Raw genomic sequence first — 20054 nt, 5'->3', positions numbered from 1 at the left:
TAAGAGCTCACAGGGTTGGGGGTAATATATTAGCATGGTAGAGAATTGGCTAACTAGCAGAAAACAGAGAATCAGGATAAATGGGTCATTTTCCAGTTGGCAAACGGTAACTAGTGGGGTGCCACAGGATCGGTGCTGGGGCCTCAACTATTTATAAGCTATATTAATGTCTTGGATGAAGGGACCAAGTGTAATGTAGCCAAGTTTGCTGATGATACAAAAATGGGTGGGAAAGCAAGTTGTGAGGAAGACACAAAGTATCTGCAAAGGGTTATAGACAGTGGGCAAACATTTGGCAGATGGAGTATAAATGTTGGAAAGTGCGAGGTTATCCACTTTGGCAGGAAAAATAAAAAAGCTAATTAGGAGAGAGGTTATAAAATGCTGCACTGAAGAGCAACCTGTTGGTCCTTGTGCATGAAACACAAAGGGGTCGATTTTGATCAAGGCTTCCGCCCGCCCAAGCACCACCCAAAGTGCCGCCGATGGCCGCTGGGGTACCGGAAGGTACTTTGGGCGGGATATTCATCACCGAGGTCACTCGAAGGTCGACGGGCGACAAATGGACGACGTACGTCGCCAATCTGGGTGGCAGCGGGCGGGAGGACTTATTCTCGGCGGCAGAGGCGCTTGCCGCCCAAGTGCTGCCGAGGATGGAGTCGGGTCCACGGAGGGTCGAAGACCTGAAAATAAAAATCATCAGTAAAAAATAAAAAAACTATCGGAAGACCTTCAGGGAACGCATCCAGGGAAGTTGCTGTGGAAATGTAAAAAAAAATGTTCACTAACCGTTTTTTCAGGATCTTCATACTTATCGTCGGGGACAGACCAGTCTCCTCGCAGTGGCCCACCCCCATTCTGGCGCCGACTCCCGCCCGCATCAATATGGGAGCTCGGCGGGTGCGAGCTCAGTTGTGCCACTCGGCCGTCTGCTGGCGTCAGTGGGCAGTTCCCCACGGGGCTCTCCCCTCATGCCCGTTCCAGGCCACCTCCAAAGTGGCACTGGGTGGATCATCAGGAGGAATGTCGGCGGCAGTCGGCGGCAGTCGGCGGTGAGTTGATGAATTTTGGCCCCAAAAAGTTAGTATGCAGGTACAACAATTAATCGGAAAGGCAAATGGAATGTTTATTGCAAGGGGGATGGAGTATAAAAGCAATGAAGTCCTGCTACAACTGTACAGAATATTGGTGAGACCACACCTAGAGTACTGCAAGCAGTTTTGTTCTCCTTATTTAAGGAGGGATATACTTACATTGGAGGCAGTTCAGAGAAGGTTCACTTGGTTGATTCCTGAGATGAAGGGGTTGACTTATGAAGAAAGGTTGAGCAGGTTGGGCCAATACTCACTGGAGTTTAGAAGAATGAGAGGTGATCTTATTGAAACTTATAAGATACTGAAAGGGCTCAATAAGGTAGATGCAGAGAGGATGTTTCCACTTGTAAGGGGAATCTAGAACTAGATGTCATTGGTCCCAACATGGATCACAATGACTGGATCCTCCCCCTCCCTCTCCAATATTCTTCCAAGCCGGTTCGAGATGTCCCTCACCCTGGCACAAGGTAGACAATACCATGTGGTACTTCTGATCTTGCTTGCAAAGATGCTATTTGTTTCCCTAATTATTCAATCCCCAATGCTTCCTTTTGGACAGCCTCCCGCTCTAATGTGCCATGCTCAGCATTGTGGTGGTCCTTCCAACAGTCTTCCTCTTTATCCTCACAGATAGCAAGTACATTGTACCTGTTGGATAGGATCAGTTTCTGTGGATCCTTCTTCTCTATCTCCCCTGAGTTCCCTTGCTCAGTCACACCAATCACACCAACGCTGTTTTGATCCTGTACCTCTCTACGATGTGTGACCAAAGTCAAGGAGGACAATGTTCGTCGTCCACATCCAGCTTCAAAAAAGAAACAAATCAAATCTCTGAAGAGACTTACATTAAACACGTTTCTATGTAAGACTCCAACATAAGTTTTGGAAATGTTATTCACAAACATATGGAACAACTATTCAACACTGGTACTTAAAAAAAACAGATAGAGTAAAAGTTGCCTGAGAAAATAAAAGGCGACTTCAGAAATATCTGATCAATTTAACACAATCTTAAATAAACAATATCAATGAAAAGTATAAAATTGCAGGTATCTAAATCAGCTGGTTTTTAAAACAAAAATATCTTCCACTAGTGATCATTGCTGGGGAAATTCAGCTGCAGCTTGAATTGAGTGATTGTTTCCACTGCACAATGATTCCAGTGCCACAGAGAGCTCAGCATGCTCACTGGCTCAGCTTCATTCCTTGGATCTGGTTCCATTGTTACACAGACTGCTGCCATGTCTAAATGCACCACTCCTGGATTACAGGATAGTACAGCCAGCACTGCAATATGCAACTGCTGGATAGTATAGCAACAAGTTCACAACTGATCTGCACAAGATAAAGAAATGAGTGCAAGCTTCTGCTCGCCACCCAAAACAATCAGCCTATAACTACATTTAGAAACATCCCAGTGCTGGTGATATTACAAGTCCCCATCATACACATCAGCTTTGGCTAATGGATAAAACCAACTAAATTGGAATCCTGAGAAATAGTGATGAGACATTTTCAGGCTAACCATCTTGCTGTTGGATGAAAGGATTTGGAATGGCCTCCATCCCATCTTGTGGGCAGATTAGAACAACCGAGGTCCCTCTGCATACAACCAAGCCAAGCTGGCGTGTGTCTTCAGTCAATTTGTATTGGTCATCTGGATCTCTCACATACTCTATAGTTCCATCCAAAACAAGATTAAGGAGTGGGTCAAACCCTTTCAAAATCCCACTGGCTTCTCGTCCACCTTGAAATTTTACACGGATTGTTTTGTCTATGTACTTGGAGAGATCGAGGATACTCTCCTTCTTTTTAGGATACTCTCCTTTTTTGCTAGTGCTGTTGGTGAGGAGTTAAACTAATATGGCAGGGGGATGGGAACCAATACAGGGAGACAGAGGGAAACAAAAAGGAGACAAAAACAAAAGACAGAAAAGAGATGAGTAAAAGTGGAGGGCAGAGAAACCAAAGGCAAGAAACAAAAAGGGCCACTGAATATAAAAGGGCTGCAGGAGGGGTAAAAACTAAAAATCATGGTTTAAAAACTAGGATGAAAACACTCTACCTAAATGCACGCAGCATTAGAAATAAAGTAAATGAGTTGACGGCACAAATCATTACAAATGGGTATGATTTGGTGGCCATTACAAAGACATGGTTGCAAGGTGGCCAGGACTGGGAATTAAATGTACAGGGGTATCTGACGATTCGGAAAGATAGGCAGGAAGGGAAGGGAGGTGGGGTAGCTCTGTTAATAAGGGATGATATCAGGGCAGTTGTGAGAGATGATATTAGCTCCAATGAACAAAATGTTGAATCATTGTGGGTGGAGATTAGAGATAGTAAGGGGAAAAAGTCACTGGTCGGCGTAGTTTATAGGCCCCCAAATAATAACTTCATGGTGGGGCGGGCAATAATCAAGGGAATAATGGAGGCATGTGAAAAAGGAACGGCAGTAGTTATGGGGGATTTTAACCTACATATTGATTGGTCAAATCAAATCGCAGGGGGTAGCCTGGAGGAGGAATTCATAGAATTCATACAGGATTGTTTCTTAGAACAGTATGTTACAGAGCCTACAAGGGAGAAAGCCATTTTGGATCTGGTCCTGTGTAACGAGACAGGAAAAATAAACGATCTCCTCGTAAAAGATCCTCTCGGAATGAGTGATCACAATATGGTTGAATTTGTAATACAGATTGAGGATGAGGAAGTTGTGTCAGAAACAAGCGTACTATGCTTAAACAAAGGGGACTACAGTGGGATGAGGGCAGAGTTGGCTAAAGTAGACTGGAAACAAGGACTAAACGGTGGCACAATTGAGGAACAGTGGAGGACTTTTAAGGAGCTCTTTCATAATGCGCAACAAAAATATATTCCAGTGAAAAAGAAGGGCGGCAAAAGAAGAGATAACCAGCCGTGGATAACCAAGGAAATAAAGGAGAGTATCAAATTAAAAACCAATGCGTATAAGGTGGCCAAGGTTAGTGGGAAACTAGAGGATTGGGAAGATTTTAAGCAACAGCAAAGAATGACTAAAAAAGCAATAAAGAAAGAGAAGATAGATTACAAAGGTAAACTTGCGCAAAACATAAAAACAGATAGTAAAAGCTTTTACAGATATATAAAACGGAAAAGAGTGACTAAAGTAAATGTTGGTCCCTTGGAAGATGAGAAGGGGGATTTAATAATGGGAAATGTGGAAATGGCTGAGACCTTAAACAATTATTTTGCTTCCGTCTTCACAGTGGAAGACACAAAAACCATGCCAAAAATTGCTGGTCATAGGAATGTGGGAAGGGAGGACCTTGAGATGATCACTATCACTAGGGAGGTAGTGCTGGACAGACTAATGGGATTGAAGGTAGACAAGTCCCCTGGTCCTGATGAAACGCATCCCAGGGTATTAAAAGAGATGGCGGAAGTTATAGCAGATGCATTTGTTATAATCTACTAAAATTCTCTGGACTCTGGGGAGGTACCAGCGGATTGGAGAGCAGCTAATGTAACGCCTCTGTTTAAAAAAGGAGGCAGGCAAAAAGCAGGTAACTATAGGCCGGTTAGTTTAACATCTGTAGTGGGGAAAATGCTTCAAACTATCATTAAGGAAGATATAGCGGGACATCTAGATAGGAATAGTGCAATCAAGCAGACGCAGCATGGATTCATGAAAGGGAAATCATGTATAACTAACTTACTGGAATTCTTTGAGGATATAACGAGCATGGTGGATAGAGGTGTACCTATGGATGTGGTGTATTTAGATTTCCAAAAGGCATTCGATAAGGTGCCACACAAAAGGTTACTGCAGAAGATAAAGGTACGCGGAGTCAGAGGAAATTTATTAGCATGGATAGAGAATTGGCTGGCGAACAGAAAGCAGAGAGTCGGGATAAATGGGTCCTTTTCCGGTTGGAAATCAGTGGTTAGTGGTGTGCCACAGGGATCAGTGCTGGGACCACAACTGTTTACAATATACATAGATGACCTAGAGGAGGGGACAGAGTGTAGTGCAACAAAATTTGCAGATGACACTAAGATTAGTGGGAAAGCGGGTTGTGTAGAGGACTCAGAGAGACTGCAAGGAGATTTGGATAGGTTAAGCGAATGGGCTAAGGTTTGGCAGATGGAATACAATGTCGGAAAGTGTGAGGTCATCCACCTTGGGAAATAAAACAGTAAAAGGGAATATTATTTGAATGGGAAGAAATTACAACATGCTGTGGTGCAGAGGGACCTGGGGGTCCTTGTGCATGAATCCCAAAAGGTTAGTTTGTAGGTGCAGCAGGTAATCAGGAAGGCAAATGGAATGTTGGCCTTCATTGCGAAAGGGATGGAGTACAAAAGCAGGGAGATGTTGCTGCAACTGTATAAGGTATTGGTAAGGCCACACCTGGAGTACTGCGTGCAGTTTTGGTCACCTTACTTAAGGAAGGATATACTAGCTTTGGAAGAGGTACAGAGACGATTCACTCGGCTGATTCGAGAAATGAGGGGGTTACCTTATGATGATAGATTGAGTAGACTGGGTCTTTACTCCTTGGAGTTCAGAAGGATGAGGGGTGATCTTATAGAAACATTTAAAATCATGAAAGGGATAGACAACCTAGAGGCAGAGAGGTTGTTTCCACTGGTCGGGGAGACTAGAACTAGGGGGCACAGCCTCAAAATACGGAGGAGCCAATTTAAAACCGAGTTGAGAAAGAATTTCTTCTCCCAGAGGGTTGTGAATCTGTGGAATTCTCTGCCCAAGGAAGCAGTTCAGGCTGGCTCATTGAATGTTTTCAAGTCAAAGATAGATAGGTTTTTAAGCAATAAGGGAATTAAGGGTTACGGGGAGAGGGCGGGTAAGTGGAGCTGAGTCCACGACCAGATCAGCCATGATCTTATTGAATGGCGGAGCAGGCTCGAGGGGCTAGATGGCCTACTCCTGTTCCTAATTCTTATGTTCTTATGTTCTTATTAAAGTCTAGAGCAAACTGTCCAGATACTCCTTCCCCTCCTTTATGTGTCGGAATGCTTTCAACTCGCTCTCCAGCTCAATGACTCTGAGACGGAGGTTTTGAGGTGGAGACATCTCCTGCAGACGTGTTCACTCAGGACAGTCTCGCTGTCCACAAACTCCCACATACTGCAGTCCAGACACACAGCCTGCTCTGCCATATCTGAGCCTATGTTTATTATAGATAACATTTACATACAGATTCTTTTTAGTTTTAAAGCTATTTAACTGTTTAGCGAACACTAAAACACAAACTCTAACCACTAAAGAAAATAGTAACCACTAAGAACACGAACCCACAAACTAACTACTTACACTAATCACCAAAATACTAAACAATAAACTAAATACTTACCTGTAACTTACCCATGCTGCTCCACACACTGTGCTGACTATGACATCACTTCTTGCATTTTCTCTCTGTTTGTCTGGTGCCTGCCTCTCTGCTTCTCCTTATAGCTTCTGCTTTTGCGAGCTCTTGCGTGCCAGTTAAATCTACTCTTCTGCTTCTCCTGACACCCACCGCTGCTGCCGGCTCTCGCGTGCTGTGTAAATCTGCCATTCTGCACCCGATAGCCTCTGCTAGTACTTGTATAGTTTCCTTTTGAAAGTATTTAAGCTATTTGCCTCTACCATTTCCTGTGGTAGCAAGTTCCACATTCTAACAACTCTCTGAGTAAATAAATTGCTCCCTATTTCCCTATTGGATTTATTGGTAACTATCCTGTATTTATGGCCCTAGTTTCAGATTCACCCACAAGTGGACACATTGGGGCCGAAATTCATCCTTCCTATAAGGCCTGTTACCGCCGGAATGCGGCAACCAGGCGGCGGAATCGAATGGCCGCCGATTTGTGGTGGAATGGCTGCCGCCAGAAAAATTCAGCACGGGGGGGGGGGGTTTCTGGCAGTCCCTACTTCTGCCCCGCCGCTGCCGAACGGCTTTAAATGTGTCATCAGTGCACGCACCACCAGGATCCCCCCCCCCCACCTCCAGCAAAATTCAGGCCCAAAAATCTAATGCCTGCCGAGCGGTGCCCCCGACAGCTTTTTCTGTCGGTGCACCTTGTATTCTGTCTGTGAGCCATTAAAGGCGAGAGCCCACTGCCGCGGCCGCCATTTTTTTTTTTTTTTGCCAGCCATCTTCCATGTTGGCCGGACGGCCAACAGGCATTCTGATAGCCCGTCTTGGGTGCCAGGCCGCTGGCCCGGTCAAAACCCTCCCTGGTGGCCCGGTGGCCAATCCTAAATAATCGCTGCTTCTCTCCCCTCGAAGTTAAGGGGAGAGCGTGATGATGCAGACGCGCAATGACATCATCACCTTTCTGCTGCTGAGTGTCGGCGGTGGAGAATTCATCCCGCCTCCACTTCCGCACCTCACCAGCACTTACCGCCGCACTTCCGCTCCCATTATGACCGAATTCTTGGCCGCTTCAAAAAAAGGACCAAGATCTGAATATCGATCAAGAGTCGACCTCATCCTACCCAGTGGTGAACACACTTTAAAAACGGTAAGTGCGGCAGGTTTCTGGCGGGCCTGAGTTTCGGCCCCATTCTCTCCACATCTACCTTGTACAAACAATTCATAATTTTAAAGACCTCTGTCAGGTCACCTCTGAGTCTGGTGAGTGGGCACTGAGAGGAATGGTTGGATCACAGAGTTTTAAAGAAATCCATGAGTTCATCAGGCCTTATAGAACCAGGGTTCTCAAGCATTTTGCTTCAAAGGCCCCCCTCCCATGTTATAAAGATTCCACATACCCCCTTTAAAACAACACAGGTATTGTATTGTCTATATAAAAATAGTTGTACAATTAAACATATACATTTATTATTATCTTTGCTTCACGTAATGCGAAAGCTCTTGCTAGTGCTGAGCACCAATTCTGTCAAGAAGCGGAGGTAACTTCGCCAAAAATGAGTAAAAAGTGGGAAGTGATTAACCAAAAAGTCGAAAATAATGTTCAGAGACTAAGTCCGAAAGGGAAATGATTAACTGAAAAGCAGGGAAACAGTAAACCAGAAGCTACAAAATTTCGGGGCCGAAATTGTCCCGGGTCCCGATTGGGATTGGTAACCTTCCAGGGGCGGGACTTTTATCGCCCAGCCTGGAAGTCCCACCCCCAGCGTGGAATTGGGCACTGCAACCCTGAAATGAGGCGGAGTGCCGTCTGAGATGCTCCACCTTGTTGGAGAGGCATTCCTGGGTTAGCAGCACACACTGAGTTCGGCGCCGCGCTGAAGAGGCCGGCGCTACGTAGCGCTAACGCACTAGACCACCCCTCCCTTGCAGTTAAAGGGGAGGGCCGCTGCTCACTATGCAGGCCCTTTGGTGACCGCCACTGGGCCACCAGGGACACACTCGATTGGGCCAGTGGCTCAGCAACTAAAAGGGAGCGCCGGGCTGCATGATGGCGGCTTGGTCGACGCGAGGGTCGTGTTATTGGGCCGACCGAAAATTCGGCCGACAGACTAAAGTGGCTTTGCACCCCACGATGCTGGTGTTGGCATCTGCCCGCTCCAGCCTCGCGGCCCACGGGGCAATTTCCCAGTGGCTGTGAAGGTCACGGTGGCCCTGAACTTTTATGTGCGGGCTCCTTCCAGCCTGGAACAAGAGATATTTGCAGCACTTCCATGTTTGTCATGCACTGTTGCATAGGGAGGTAACTGAGGCTCTGTATTCCAAGAGAGCTGAATACAGCGCATTCTCTCTGGCCAGAGAGCAGCAGGCAGAGCGAACACACGGCTTTGCGAGGATTGCAGGCTTCCCCATGGTGCAGGGTGCCACTGACTGCACGCACGTCGCTTTGCAGGTGCCGCAGGTAAACTCTGAGATGTGCCGCAACCGAAAAGGATTGCACTCCCTCAATGTCTAGCTGGTGTGCGACCATACTCAGTGAATCATGCAGGTGAATGCCCGGTATCCTGGCAGTAGTTATGATGCCTTCACTCTGCGGCAGTCCGCTGTGGCATCAGCATTCGAGCCACCACGACAATCCAGAGGGTGGCTACTGGATGACAAGAGCTATCTGTTAGCAACATGGCTCGTGACTCCAGTGCACAACCCATGCATACAACGAAAACAAAATAACATCGAGCAGACCATTGGCATGCTGAAGCAATGCTCCCGCTGTCTAGACCGCTCAAGAGGAGCCCTGCTGCACTCAATAGTTTGGGTGACAAGATTCGCAGCGGTCTGCTGCATGCTGCACAACTTGCCTTCATGAGGGCAGAGTTGCTGCCACTAGCGATCAGCTGATGAGCATGAGGAGGAGGATGAGGAGGAAGAGAAAAGGAGGAGGCAACCTACACACTCCCTCTCTGGCCAGGCTGTCCGTGACCGATACCAGTAAACACAACCCCAATTCCCCATTCACCAACAGTCCCACACCTTACCTTTCCTCTGTTACTGATCATCACAGCATCCTCTTGCCCGCAATACTACAATAAAAGCCAACATTTAAAAAAATTTTGAAACTAAATTTATAAATCAAATCATGCTACATTGCATACAAACGTCAACCCTTGTGGATTCCCTTAGTGCCTGTTTTCCGTGTGCATTGCCTGTCCTATTTCTCTGACAAAGTGCTACCCCAGTGGCTGCAGAATGGCTGGTGGAAGGCTGCCGATGGCCTTGGAGGGCGACCTCGAGCAGCTCACGGCCTAGAAGGCCTGGCTTCGGAGGCCTGACTCCAGTATTGACCACTACGGCTATCTGCTCTCATTACCTTTGCAGGGTTTGTCTGAAGGGCCTCCTGGCCCTCTGTGGAGAGAAGGCTTCTCTCCTCCTCTCCACCTCCTCCACCAAGGCCTGCGGTGCAACGTCAGAGAACCTTGGAGCTGCTCTCTGCCCTGTTGTGCTTATTATTCAGTCTTCCTGCACAGGTTCTCTTCCACAAAGAGCTCCAGCACTGGCTCCAGCCAGAACGCACCCCCCCCTTTAAGAGGTGCAGCCTGGCTTTATTGATGCAAGCTAGCTTGAAGTGATGCTCGCCTCGCACGAACTTGAGCCACCTGGTGAGGCACTCAGCTACTCAACCGTGCTTTTAGAGCTGGCTGAATGCTCCAATCATTCAAATTATCAGGCAGTGCGAAGATTGCATTCGGGTGCAATGGGTGCAGGTTAATCGTGCATCGTGATCCCTGCACCCGTTTTGGGTGCTATCAAATTTAGCTCCCAAAGTCCAAAGTAGGAAATGATTAGCTAAGTGCCTGCCTTAAAAAGTGTGCTGCCCTCTGTGGGTAGGGTCCTGGAATTACCTGGGTTAATAATTTCCCATTGTGCATTTTCCCTGATTCGTAGGCTTGCGGTCGGATGTGTTTTGCTCTGGAGTTCCAAGTCCAATTTCCTCCGGGAGTGGCTCATTGGAAAGCGCTGGTGCTGTCGTGTGCTGTTTGGCTGTACCGGGCCTGATTGGGGATGAACCGGCAACTCCACTGTTGGGCCAGGTGTGGCGACCAGGTGTTCCGGTAATAACTTCGGGTCGGAACATCACATCTCCTTCATGTCAACGGCAGGTGAAGGGTGCCAGCTGAGCTGGGGAGGGCAGCGTCGAGCCTGTGTGGCTTTGCCGGATGGAGTGACAGCAGTAAAGCGGATGACCGCTTTCCGGCTGACAAATCCCATGGGCCCACCGTCTTGGATGCATCATTTGGGCTAGCCAGAGTGAAGGGGCACCCAATGATACCAGAACTAACCCCGTCGGCCAAGGCGAAGCCGGGTGGCAGTCCCAGAAACCGATTGAGGTGGACCTGTTAAAGCCGTGGAGATCTCCCGGTGCACCAGTCAACCTTGCCTTGGGTGATTGACATTCAGTTCACCAGTCGGCACCTCTGGGACGCTCAGGTCAGATGCGTTTTGCTCTGGAGTTCAGGGATTTGTCAGACCCCTTGAAACCTTCTTGTAGATGTCTAGGGGGCTGCAGAGCTAGGGGGTTGAGAACCCCTGTAATAGAAGATATCCATGTCAGACTTAGTATATTATGACAGTCTCCTAAAAAGCAGGACCAAATATTGATGGGAGTTGATCTTTGGCTCTCTAAGGAAGTGATCTATACACTATAAGCAACACAAATGGTGCCAATATACATTTATTAATGTAATTGGATTGTTGCAAGGGAAATCTGGCCATAAAGTGTGATCATGAGGAACTATAATTCGAATCACTGGATGAATCATAGTGAGAACTTCAGCTCTGAAGCTCTGTAAGGGTGAGCCAGGAAAAAATACATAGGCCTTGAAATTATGCAGTGTAATATTAATGTTTGCTAGGATATTGAGAGAAAGCTATGCTCTTCTCCGAAAAGTATCAAGGGATCTTTTATGTCCATTTGAACAGGCAGACGGGGCCTCGTTTTAACATCGCATCCAATAGACTGCATTCCCACAGTACTGTACTGAATTACCTGTTATATTCTGACTCTGAGGTGAGAATGCTATCAGTGAGCCAAACCGGCACTTAAAATAAACAGCTCACTGTCTTCATTAAACTAGAGGAGAGAGGAACATCATGTGCATACATTAATGCATTAATATCGTAGAGGTAATTTCAAGCCCAAAAACAAGAGCACATTCAGCAACGGCACTGTTTGTTAACTCACATAGATAAAGAAGGCCGTAGGTTCAATTGCAGCGTTGTACTGAGTTAGGTGATCTTAGTCGAGGGAGCAGACAGGATAAAACTATTGGCCTCAATGTCCTGAAACGCAGAAAAGGAAAAAAAAAAAATCACCCAAGGTTTTCACTGTCCAGTGACTCAATTGGAAAGTACCCATGTGAGGGCATCTAATACGAACAGCATCGATGCTTCCATGATCAAACAGCTTGTGGACATTCAGGAGCTGTAAATCTGACAGGTTTGCACCTACTGCCTTCCATGGCAGTGCGTAGAATCAGTGGGAAGGGCCCTCAGTTGCATGGGGTCAGCTGGCACCTACTCCACTATGGGCATATCAGGGGTGCCACTTGCTTATGTTGGTATCCGGCGAAGGGGTGCCCAGACCCTCACGGAGACCCAGCTTTCTGCCCCAATCAGTCCCCTGAGTAAGTTTCTTTTGAAAATAAAATGGCCTTCTTTGGGGATCCAGGCAACGACCCCAACCCACTGGTGCCCTTCTGGAGGCCAGTACACGACAACTGACTTAGTGTGCCAGACTCCAAGAGTAAACTGGTTCTCTTATGGGGCAGGGAAATTGTGAACTAGGCCCTTGACATCCCTGAGCTTATCATGGATGATTCCATCGACATCATAGTCCTGACGGAAGCTTAGCTGAAGGGTGATGGCACCTTACTCTTAAATAAAGCCTCCCAGCCTGGCTGTATCTTCCACCACTTGCTCCGCCCAGACTGCCGTGGTGGCGGTGTGACTCTCATCACCAAATCATACCTTGGTCTGTCTCCCAACTCTTCCGGCACTTTCTCCTCCTTTGAGCATCTCACCTTATTCCACCTCCTCACCTCTCGCTTAAAATTCTTGTTCTTTATCGTCCACCTAAGTATCATAAAAATGTTATTACCGAGATATCTTCACTGCTTTCCTCCCTCAGCCTCTCCGCCGAGCGACTTCTCATCCTCATAGAGGTGATTTCAGCTCGATCTCAATTTATCATGGTCTCTCCCCTCTGAGTTCACTAGCCTCCTATCCTCCCTTAATCTCTCCCTCCATGTAAACTCCCCAACCCATATTCACAACCACCCGCTCGACCTTGCCATCTCTCGTGGCCTCGCTACTCCCATCGTGTCAATCGCAGGTAAGGCCATCTCTGATCATTTCCTCGTGTCGCTCTCCACCCACATCCCCTTTCCAACATCCCCCACCCTCTCCCCTCCGCCAAGCCCTACCTCCTTCTGTGTCGGCCCCTGGAAAAAACTCTTTCCCAACTCTCTTACAACTGTATTATGAACTCCCAACTGTCCAGCCTTTGGCCCTCCATTCACCATGACATTTCTGGAGCAACCGATCTTCTCAACCACACCCTCACCACCACATTTGATGCCCCAATCCCTATTAAAACAAATACTCTCTCTTACCCTGGCCATTCCCCCTTGTTACGGCCCTGATCTTCGCTCCCTTAAGCCCAAGGGATGCAGACTTGAACAGATATGGCACACAACGGGATTAGCCATTCACTGCCCGATCTGGCTAGACCACATAAAGCATTATCGGGCCCTGTTCTCATCTGCCAACATTGCTGACAATTCCAGAATCATTGTGGAATGCAAAGAAAACCCCAGCTTCTATTCTCGACTGCTAACCGTCTTCTTAAATCCACCCTCTTCTCCAAGATGTCTTCTTCACCCTCACCTCCAACAAGTGTGGGGAGCTCATGGACTTCTTTGTCTCTAAAATTCAGAGCATCCGTTCAGCTGCCTCTACCACTTCCCTTCCTTCCCCTAGCCCACTGGGCCAAACTTCTTCTAAGGTTCCTACCTGCCCTAGCTCTATCCTCATATCTTTCCCCAGTTTCTCTCCAATCTCCCCTCATAACCTCTCTGCGCTCATCCTGTCCACGAGACCCACTTCCTGCGCCCTTGACCTTATTCCCACCAAACTGCTGACCACCCAACTTCCTTTTCTGGCTCCCATGTTAGCCGACATTGTTAACAGTTCTCCTTCCTCAGATTCTGTCGCCCTCTCCATCAAATCTGCCGTCATCACTCCTCACCTCAAAAAAACAACACGTGACCCCCCCTCTGTCCTTAAAAACTACCACCCCGTCTCAAACCTCCTTTTCCTCTCCAAAGTTCTTGAATGTGTTTACGCCTCCCAAATCCGTGCCCATCTTTCCCGCAACTCTATGTTTGAATCCCTCCAATCAGGTTTCCGCCTCTGCCACAGTACCGAAATGGCTTTCATCAAAGTCACAAATGTGACTGTGACAAAGGTAAACTATCGCTCCTCGTCCTTCTTGACTCGTCTGTAGTCTTTGACACGGTTGACCACTCCATCCTCCTCCATCGTCCAGCTGGGTAGGACTGCACCCACCTAGTTCCATTCTTATCTCGCTATTCGTAGCCAGAGAATCTTCTGCAACGATCTCTCTTCCTGCTCCCACATCGTTGCCTCTGGTGTGCCCCAAGGATCCTCCTATTTCTCATCTATATGTTGTCCCTTGGCGACGTCATCCATAAAAACACAGCGTCAGTTTCCACATGCACGCTGATGACACCCAGCTCTACTTTACCACCACTCCTCTCGATTCCTCCATGGTCTCTAAATTTTCAGACTGCTTGTCTGACATCCAGTTCTGGGTGAGCAGAAATGTTCTCCAATTGAAAATTGGGAAGACTGAGGCCATTGTTTTTGGCCCCCGTCACAATCTCCGTTCCCTAGCCACTGACTCCACCCCCCTCCCTAACATCTGTCTGAGGCCAAACCACGCTATTCGCAACCTTTATGTCATATTTGTCACCCTGAAATGAGCTTCCAACCATATATCCATAGCATAACTAAGACCGCCTATTTCCATAACTGTAACATCACCTATCTCCATGTTTGTCTCAGCTCAGCAGCCGTTGAAATAGTCATCCATGTCTTTATTACCTCTAGACTTGACTATTCCAACACACTCCTGGCTGGCTTCCACATTCCACCCTACGTAAACTTGAGATCATCCAAAACCCGTCTGCCCATGTCCTAACTCGTACCAAATCCTATTGATCCATCACCCTTGTGCTCGCTGACCTACATTGGCTCCCGGCTAAGCAATGTCTCAATTTCAAAATTCTCATCCTTGTTTTCAAATCCCACCATGGCCTCGCTCCTCCCAATCTCTGTAATCTCCTCCAGCCCCACAACCCCCCTGAGAAATTTACGCTCCTCTCAATCTGCCCTCTTGGGCATCCCAGATTATAATTGCTCAACCATTGGTGGCTGTGCCTTCTGTTGCCTCGTCCCTAAGCTCTGGAACTCCCTCCCTAAACCTCTACACCTCTCTACCTCACTTTCCTCCTTTAAGACGCTCCTTAAAACCTACCACTTTGACCAAGCTTTTGGTCATCTGCCCTAATTTCTCGGTGACAAATTTTTTGTCTTATAATACTCCTGTGAAGCGCCTTGGGAGGTTTTACTATGTTAAAGGCGCTATATAAATACAAGTTGTTGTTGTTGTTGGAAATGTCAATTCTCAGCATAGAGAGTCCCTGCCCCCGGCCACACACCCAGGACTTAGCTGGCCTTGTAAGGGATGGGAAGAAGCTCCACCCCTTACAGTGGGATCTGTCCTTGTCCAATCAGGAACTGGCGTATCTGAATCCTAGCCTTTTTTCCAAACCGTTTCACTGAACTGTCACCAGAGTTATAGCAGGAATCTGGTGGAATAGCCAGGAAATTCAAGCCCCCAGTTTTTACGCTCACATGTAAAGCATTGCCACATGGATAGAAACATAGGAAATAGCTGCAGGAGTAGGCCATTCGGCCCATCAAGCCTGCATCACCATTCAATATGATCATGGCTGATCATGCAACTTCAGTACCCCATTTCTGCTTTCTCTCCATACCCCTTGATCCCTTTAGCCGTAAGGACCACATCTAACTCCCTTTTGAATATATCTAACGAACTGGCCTCAACAACTTTCTGTGGTAGAGAATTTCACAGGTTCACAATTCTCTCATTCACAGTTTCTCCTCATCCTGGTCCTAAATGGCTTACCCCTTATCCTTAGACTATGACCCCTGGTTCTGGACTTCCCCAACATTGGGAACATTCTTCCTGCATCTAACCTGTCCAATCCTGTCAGAATTTTATATGTTTCTATGAGATCCCCTCTCATTCTTCTAAATTCCAGTGAATATAAGCCTAGTTGAACCAGTCTTTCTTCATATGTCAGTCCTGCCATCCTGGGAATCAGTCTGGTGAACCTTCGCTGCACTCACTCAATAGCAAGAATGTCCTTCTTCAGATTAGGAGAAAGAAACTGTACACAATATTCAAGGTGTGGCCTCACCAAGACCCTGTACAACTGCAGTAAGACTTTTCAGCTCCTATACTCAATTCTTCTCGCTATGAAGGCCAGCATGCCATTTGCCTTCTTCACCGCCTGCTGTACCTGCATGCCAACTTTCAATGACTGATGTACCATGACACCCAGGTCTCATTGCACCTCCCCTTTTCCTAATCTGTCACCATTCAGATAATATTCTGCCTTCCTATTTTTGCCACCAAAGTGAATAACCTCACACTTATTCACATTATACTGCATCTGCCATGCATTTGCCCACTCACCTAACCTGTCCAAGTCACCCTGCAGCCTCTTAGCATCCTCCTCACAGCTCACACCACCACCTGGCTTAGTGTCATCTGCAAACTTGGAGATATTACATTCAATTCCTTCGTCTAAATCATTAATGTATATTGTAAATAGCTGGGGTCCCAGCACTGAACCCTGCGGTACCCCACTGGTCACTGCCTGCCATTCTGAAAAGGACCCGTTTATTCCCACTCTTTGCTTCCTGAGGTACTGAAGGATGGCCTGCCCCTACGGTATCATATTCCAGAGTGAGTGAGCACTTTCAGGAGAGGGGAGCAAAACTTACAAAAGTGTAAAAGCTTCTCAAGTCAATTTCACCAGCCTGTAGGTAACGTCAGTGGGTTAGCACAATTCCCCATTGAAGCAGTCTATGATGGAGTAAGCCAACTTCTCACTTCTCATCTCCAAGTATCGAGCCCATATGACCTGAATTACCACGATAAATAACTTTTAAGCTGTTAATAAAGATATGGTGGAGCTCCAAATCAAAGCTGTTTTGGCACTTAGTAATTCAAAGGAGCTTAAGCTAAAGAGAGGGGATGGGCGTTTAATGATTAATCTAGAACAAAATAATGGCAGAAGTTGCTCTGGCTTATCCCGTCGGAGGTGTCAGCTACTGAAAAGATTCAGAAGAGAAGTCTCTTGGGAGGTCTGTTTCTCTGACTGCTCCTAGCATGCCAAACTGAGAGATAACATTGTCAGGGGGGCAACATGGCTTGCCAGAGAGAATTAGCAATGTCCCAAAGGATGTTGCAATATTTGTCCTGGATCCCAAATCTCTAATGTAAACTGAACAAACTGGTGAGATGTAGTCTTGGGGAACGGTTTGAGTGAAATCTGTGAAGAAAAAGAATGCCAGTTGCAGTAGTTGGCTTCGGGGAGTCTCCAGGGAGAATTAGTGGCAATCTGGTGGTTCTCAACAGCAGATGGTCAAGTGGCAGAGCTGTGATGCCCAGTAATACTGTTAAAAATCCAGCATGTTAAGGCCTCCCTGTTATCTGTAAACTCATTAGCTACAATCCTCAGTCACTTGTGCTCCAGATGAATTAAGTGTAAACATGGTTGCGATCCTTTGGAACAGCTGTTACATGCATGCAAGGAATATTCATTTAATAGAGTAAGTTTGATCATACCAACAGTAGGAAACCAGACTCCATCGCTGGGAATTAGATGCAAGGTAGATTCCGTTTTTTACATTCTCTACACATGCTGAACTGGAATTATAGTTGGTTTGGTAAGAGGGAAAGTTGGGAGAACTAAAAGCTGACACTCCTAATACTTTCTGAATATGTCACATCAAAAAGTAGTCCTTTATAAGACACAGCTGCCTCATTGGAAATAATCCCACTATCATTCTCCTTACCTGCTCATCCTTTATTCAATGCTCTCCTCATTATTGAATAATTCCATTGAAATCCTTTTCTTTTGTGGATTATAACAATGCACAATTATGAACTGAATTATTAGCTCTCTACTCAAAGAAATTCCATCTTGCCCCTAATCTTAGGTGTATATATTTAATTTGATTATTGTCTGATCCTCTTTAACAGCAGTACTACCTGTATGCTGCCCCAACAGTGCAGCACTCCAAGAGCATACCAGATTTTTCCCACTTTTTCGGCACTGTGGCTTAGCTGTCAATTTAGTAGTGCCCATTAGACCTGAATTGTGAACATGTTCCATTTGAGAACTCAACAGAGATACTCCAAAACTTATTTCACAAAGGACCTTTGGAAACAACAGAAAGAGAAATATTATGACCCATTAGTCTAAACTGGAGTCAAATCCCAGTTATAATTGTGTAAAGACACTCAATGGGATAGGGCGTGGCCTCTGCTCAGTGCATCCCCACAGGGAGATGGTTCATATCAGGAGCTCAGTGTGGGGACTGTGGGTCCTAACCCACATCACATCTCTCTTTCACTGTTTGGCGTGACGTGTTGGTGTTACAAGGTACAAGGTCATCCGACTACCTTGTATCTTAACAGCTGGCCCCATGCTTAGCACTGTGCAGTTTCTAGCTGTGCATCATTCATTCGTTGCAATGCATTGTCCTTGTGTGAGCTGCAATAAAAAGGAATTACGGGTAGAGTAGCATTGTGGGTTAAGTTACTAGACTTGCAACCCAAAGGCCTGGATTAAAAATCCGGAGTTCAAATCCCACCATGGTAGATTGTGAATTTGAATTCAGTTAATGAAATTAAAAAATCTGGAATAAAAAGCTATGGAGATTGTCGTAAAAACCGAATTGGTTCATTAATGTCCTTTAGAGAAGGAAATCTGCCACCCTTACCCGGTCCGGCCTATATGTGACTCCAGAACCACAGCAATGTGGTTGATTCTTAAGTGCCTCTGAAGTAGCCTAGTGAGCTACTCAGATGCATCAAACAGCTACAGAAAAGTACAATAAGAATAAAACTGGACGGAAAACTGGACGGATCTAGGCATCGGATTACGACATGCGAAAGGCACACCCGGCACAGTCAACCCTGAAAAGTCCTCCTCACTAAAATCTCTGGACTTGTGCCGAATTTGGGAGAGCTGTCCTACAAGTTAAGCAACAACCCGACATAATCATACTCACAGAATCATATCAATCACCAACCCTGGCTATGTCCTGACCAGAGGTGGGGACACAGTGATACACAGGCAGGTGAGAGTGGCCCTGGGAATCTTCAACATTGACTCTGGACCCCATGAAGTTTCATGGCATCAAACATGGGCAAAGAAATCTCCTGATGATTACCACCTGCCATCTCCCTTCCAAAGCTGATGAATCAGTAGTCAGCCATGTTGAACAGCACTCGGAAGAAGCACTGAAGGCAGCAAGGGCACAGAATGTACTCTGGATGGGGGACTTCAATGTCCATCACCAAGAGTGGCTTGGTAGCACCAATACTGACCGAGCTGGCTGAGTCCTGAAGGACACAGCTGCCAGACTGCGCTTGAGACAGATGGTGAGAGAACCAACTCGCACTCACAAATCTCCCTGTTGCAGATGCAACTCTCCATGACACTATTGGTACGAGCAACCACAGCACAGTCCTTGTGCAGACAAGATCCCATCTTCACACTGAGGACACCATCTATCTTGTTGCATGGCACGACAATTGTAGAATGGTTACAATACAGAAGGAGGCCATTCGACCCATCGAGCCCATGCTGGCTCTCTACAAGAGCATTTCAGCTAGTCCCACTCCCCTGCCCTTTCCCTGTAGCCCTGAAACATTTTTCTTTCAGGTAATTATTCAATTACCTTTTGAAAGCCATGATTGAATCTGCCTCCACCACCCTTTCAGGCAGTGCATTCCAGATCCTAACCACTCACTGCGTCAAAAGTTTTTTCTTATGTCGCCTTTGGTTCTTCTGCCAATCACCTTCAGTCTGTGTCCTCTGGTTCTCAACCCTTCTGCCAAATGGGAACAGTTTCTCTCTGTCTACTCTGTCTAGATCCCTCATGATTTTGAACACCTCTATCAAATCTCCTCTCAACCTTCTCTGCTCTGAGGAGAACAACCCCAGCTTCTCCAGTCTATCCACATAACTGGAAGTCCCTCATCCCTGGAACCATTCTGATAAATCCTTTCTGCACCCTCTCTAAGGCCTTCACATCCTTCCTAAAGTGCGGTGCCCAGAACTGGACACAATACTCCAGTTGAAGCCGGACCAGTGTTTCATAAAGGTTCATCATAACTTCCTTGTTTTCGTAC

At 46.6% G+C, this 20054-nt stretch overlaps 1 pseudogene; it reads right to left on the bottom strand.

Annotated features, from left to right (window-relative positions):
- Positions 1-2279: 2279 nt before the first annotated feature.
- On the bottom strand, positions 2280-13750 carry LOC139276745 (U6 snRNA-associated Sm-like protein LSm7 pseudogene; annotated as a pseudogene).
- Positions 13751-20054: the final 6304 nt, after the last annotated feature.

The sequence above is a fragment of the Pristiophorus japonicus genome, chromosome 12 (genome assembly GCF_044704955.1).
Source record: "Pristiophorus japonicus isolate sPriJap1 chromosome 12, sPriJap1.hap1, whole genome shotgun sequence".
In the NCBI taxonomy this organism is placed as follows: domain Eukaryota; kingdom Metazoa; phylum Chordata; class Chondrichthyes; family Pristiophoridae; genus Pristiophorus; species Pristiophorus japonicus.
Note: the sequence above shows the minus strand (reverse complement) of the source record. Positions and strands in the feature narration are given on the sequence as shown.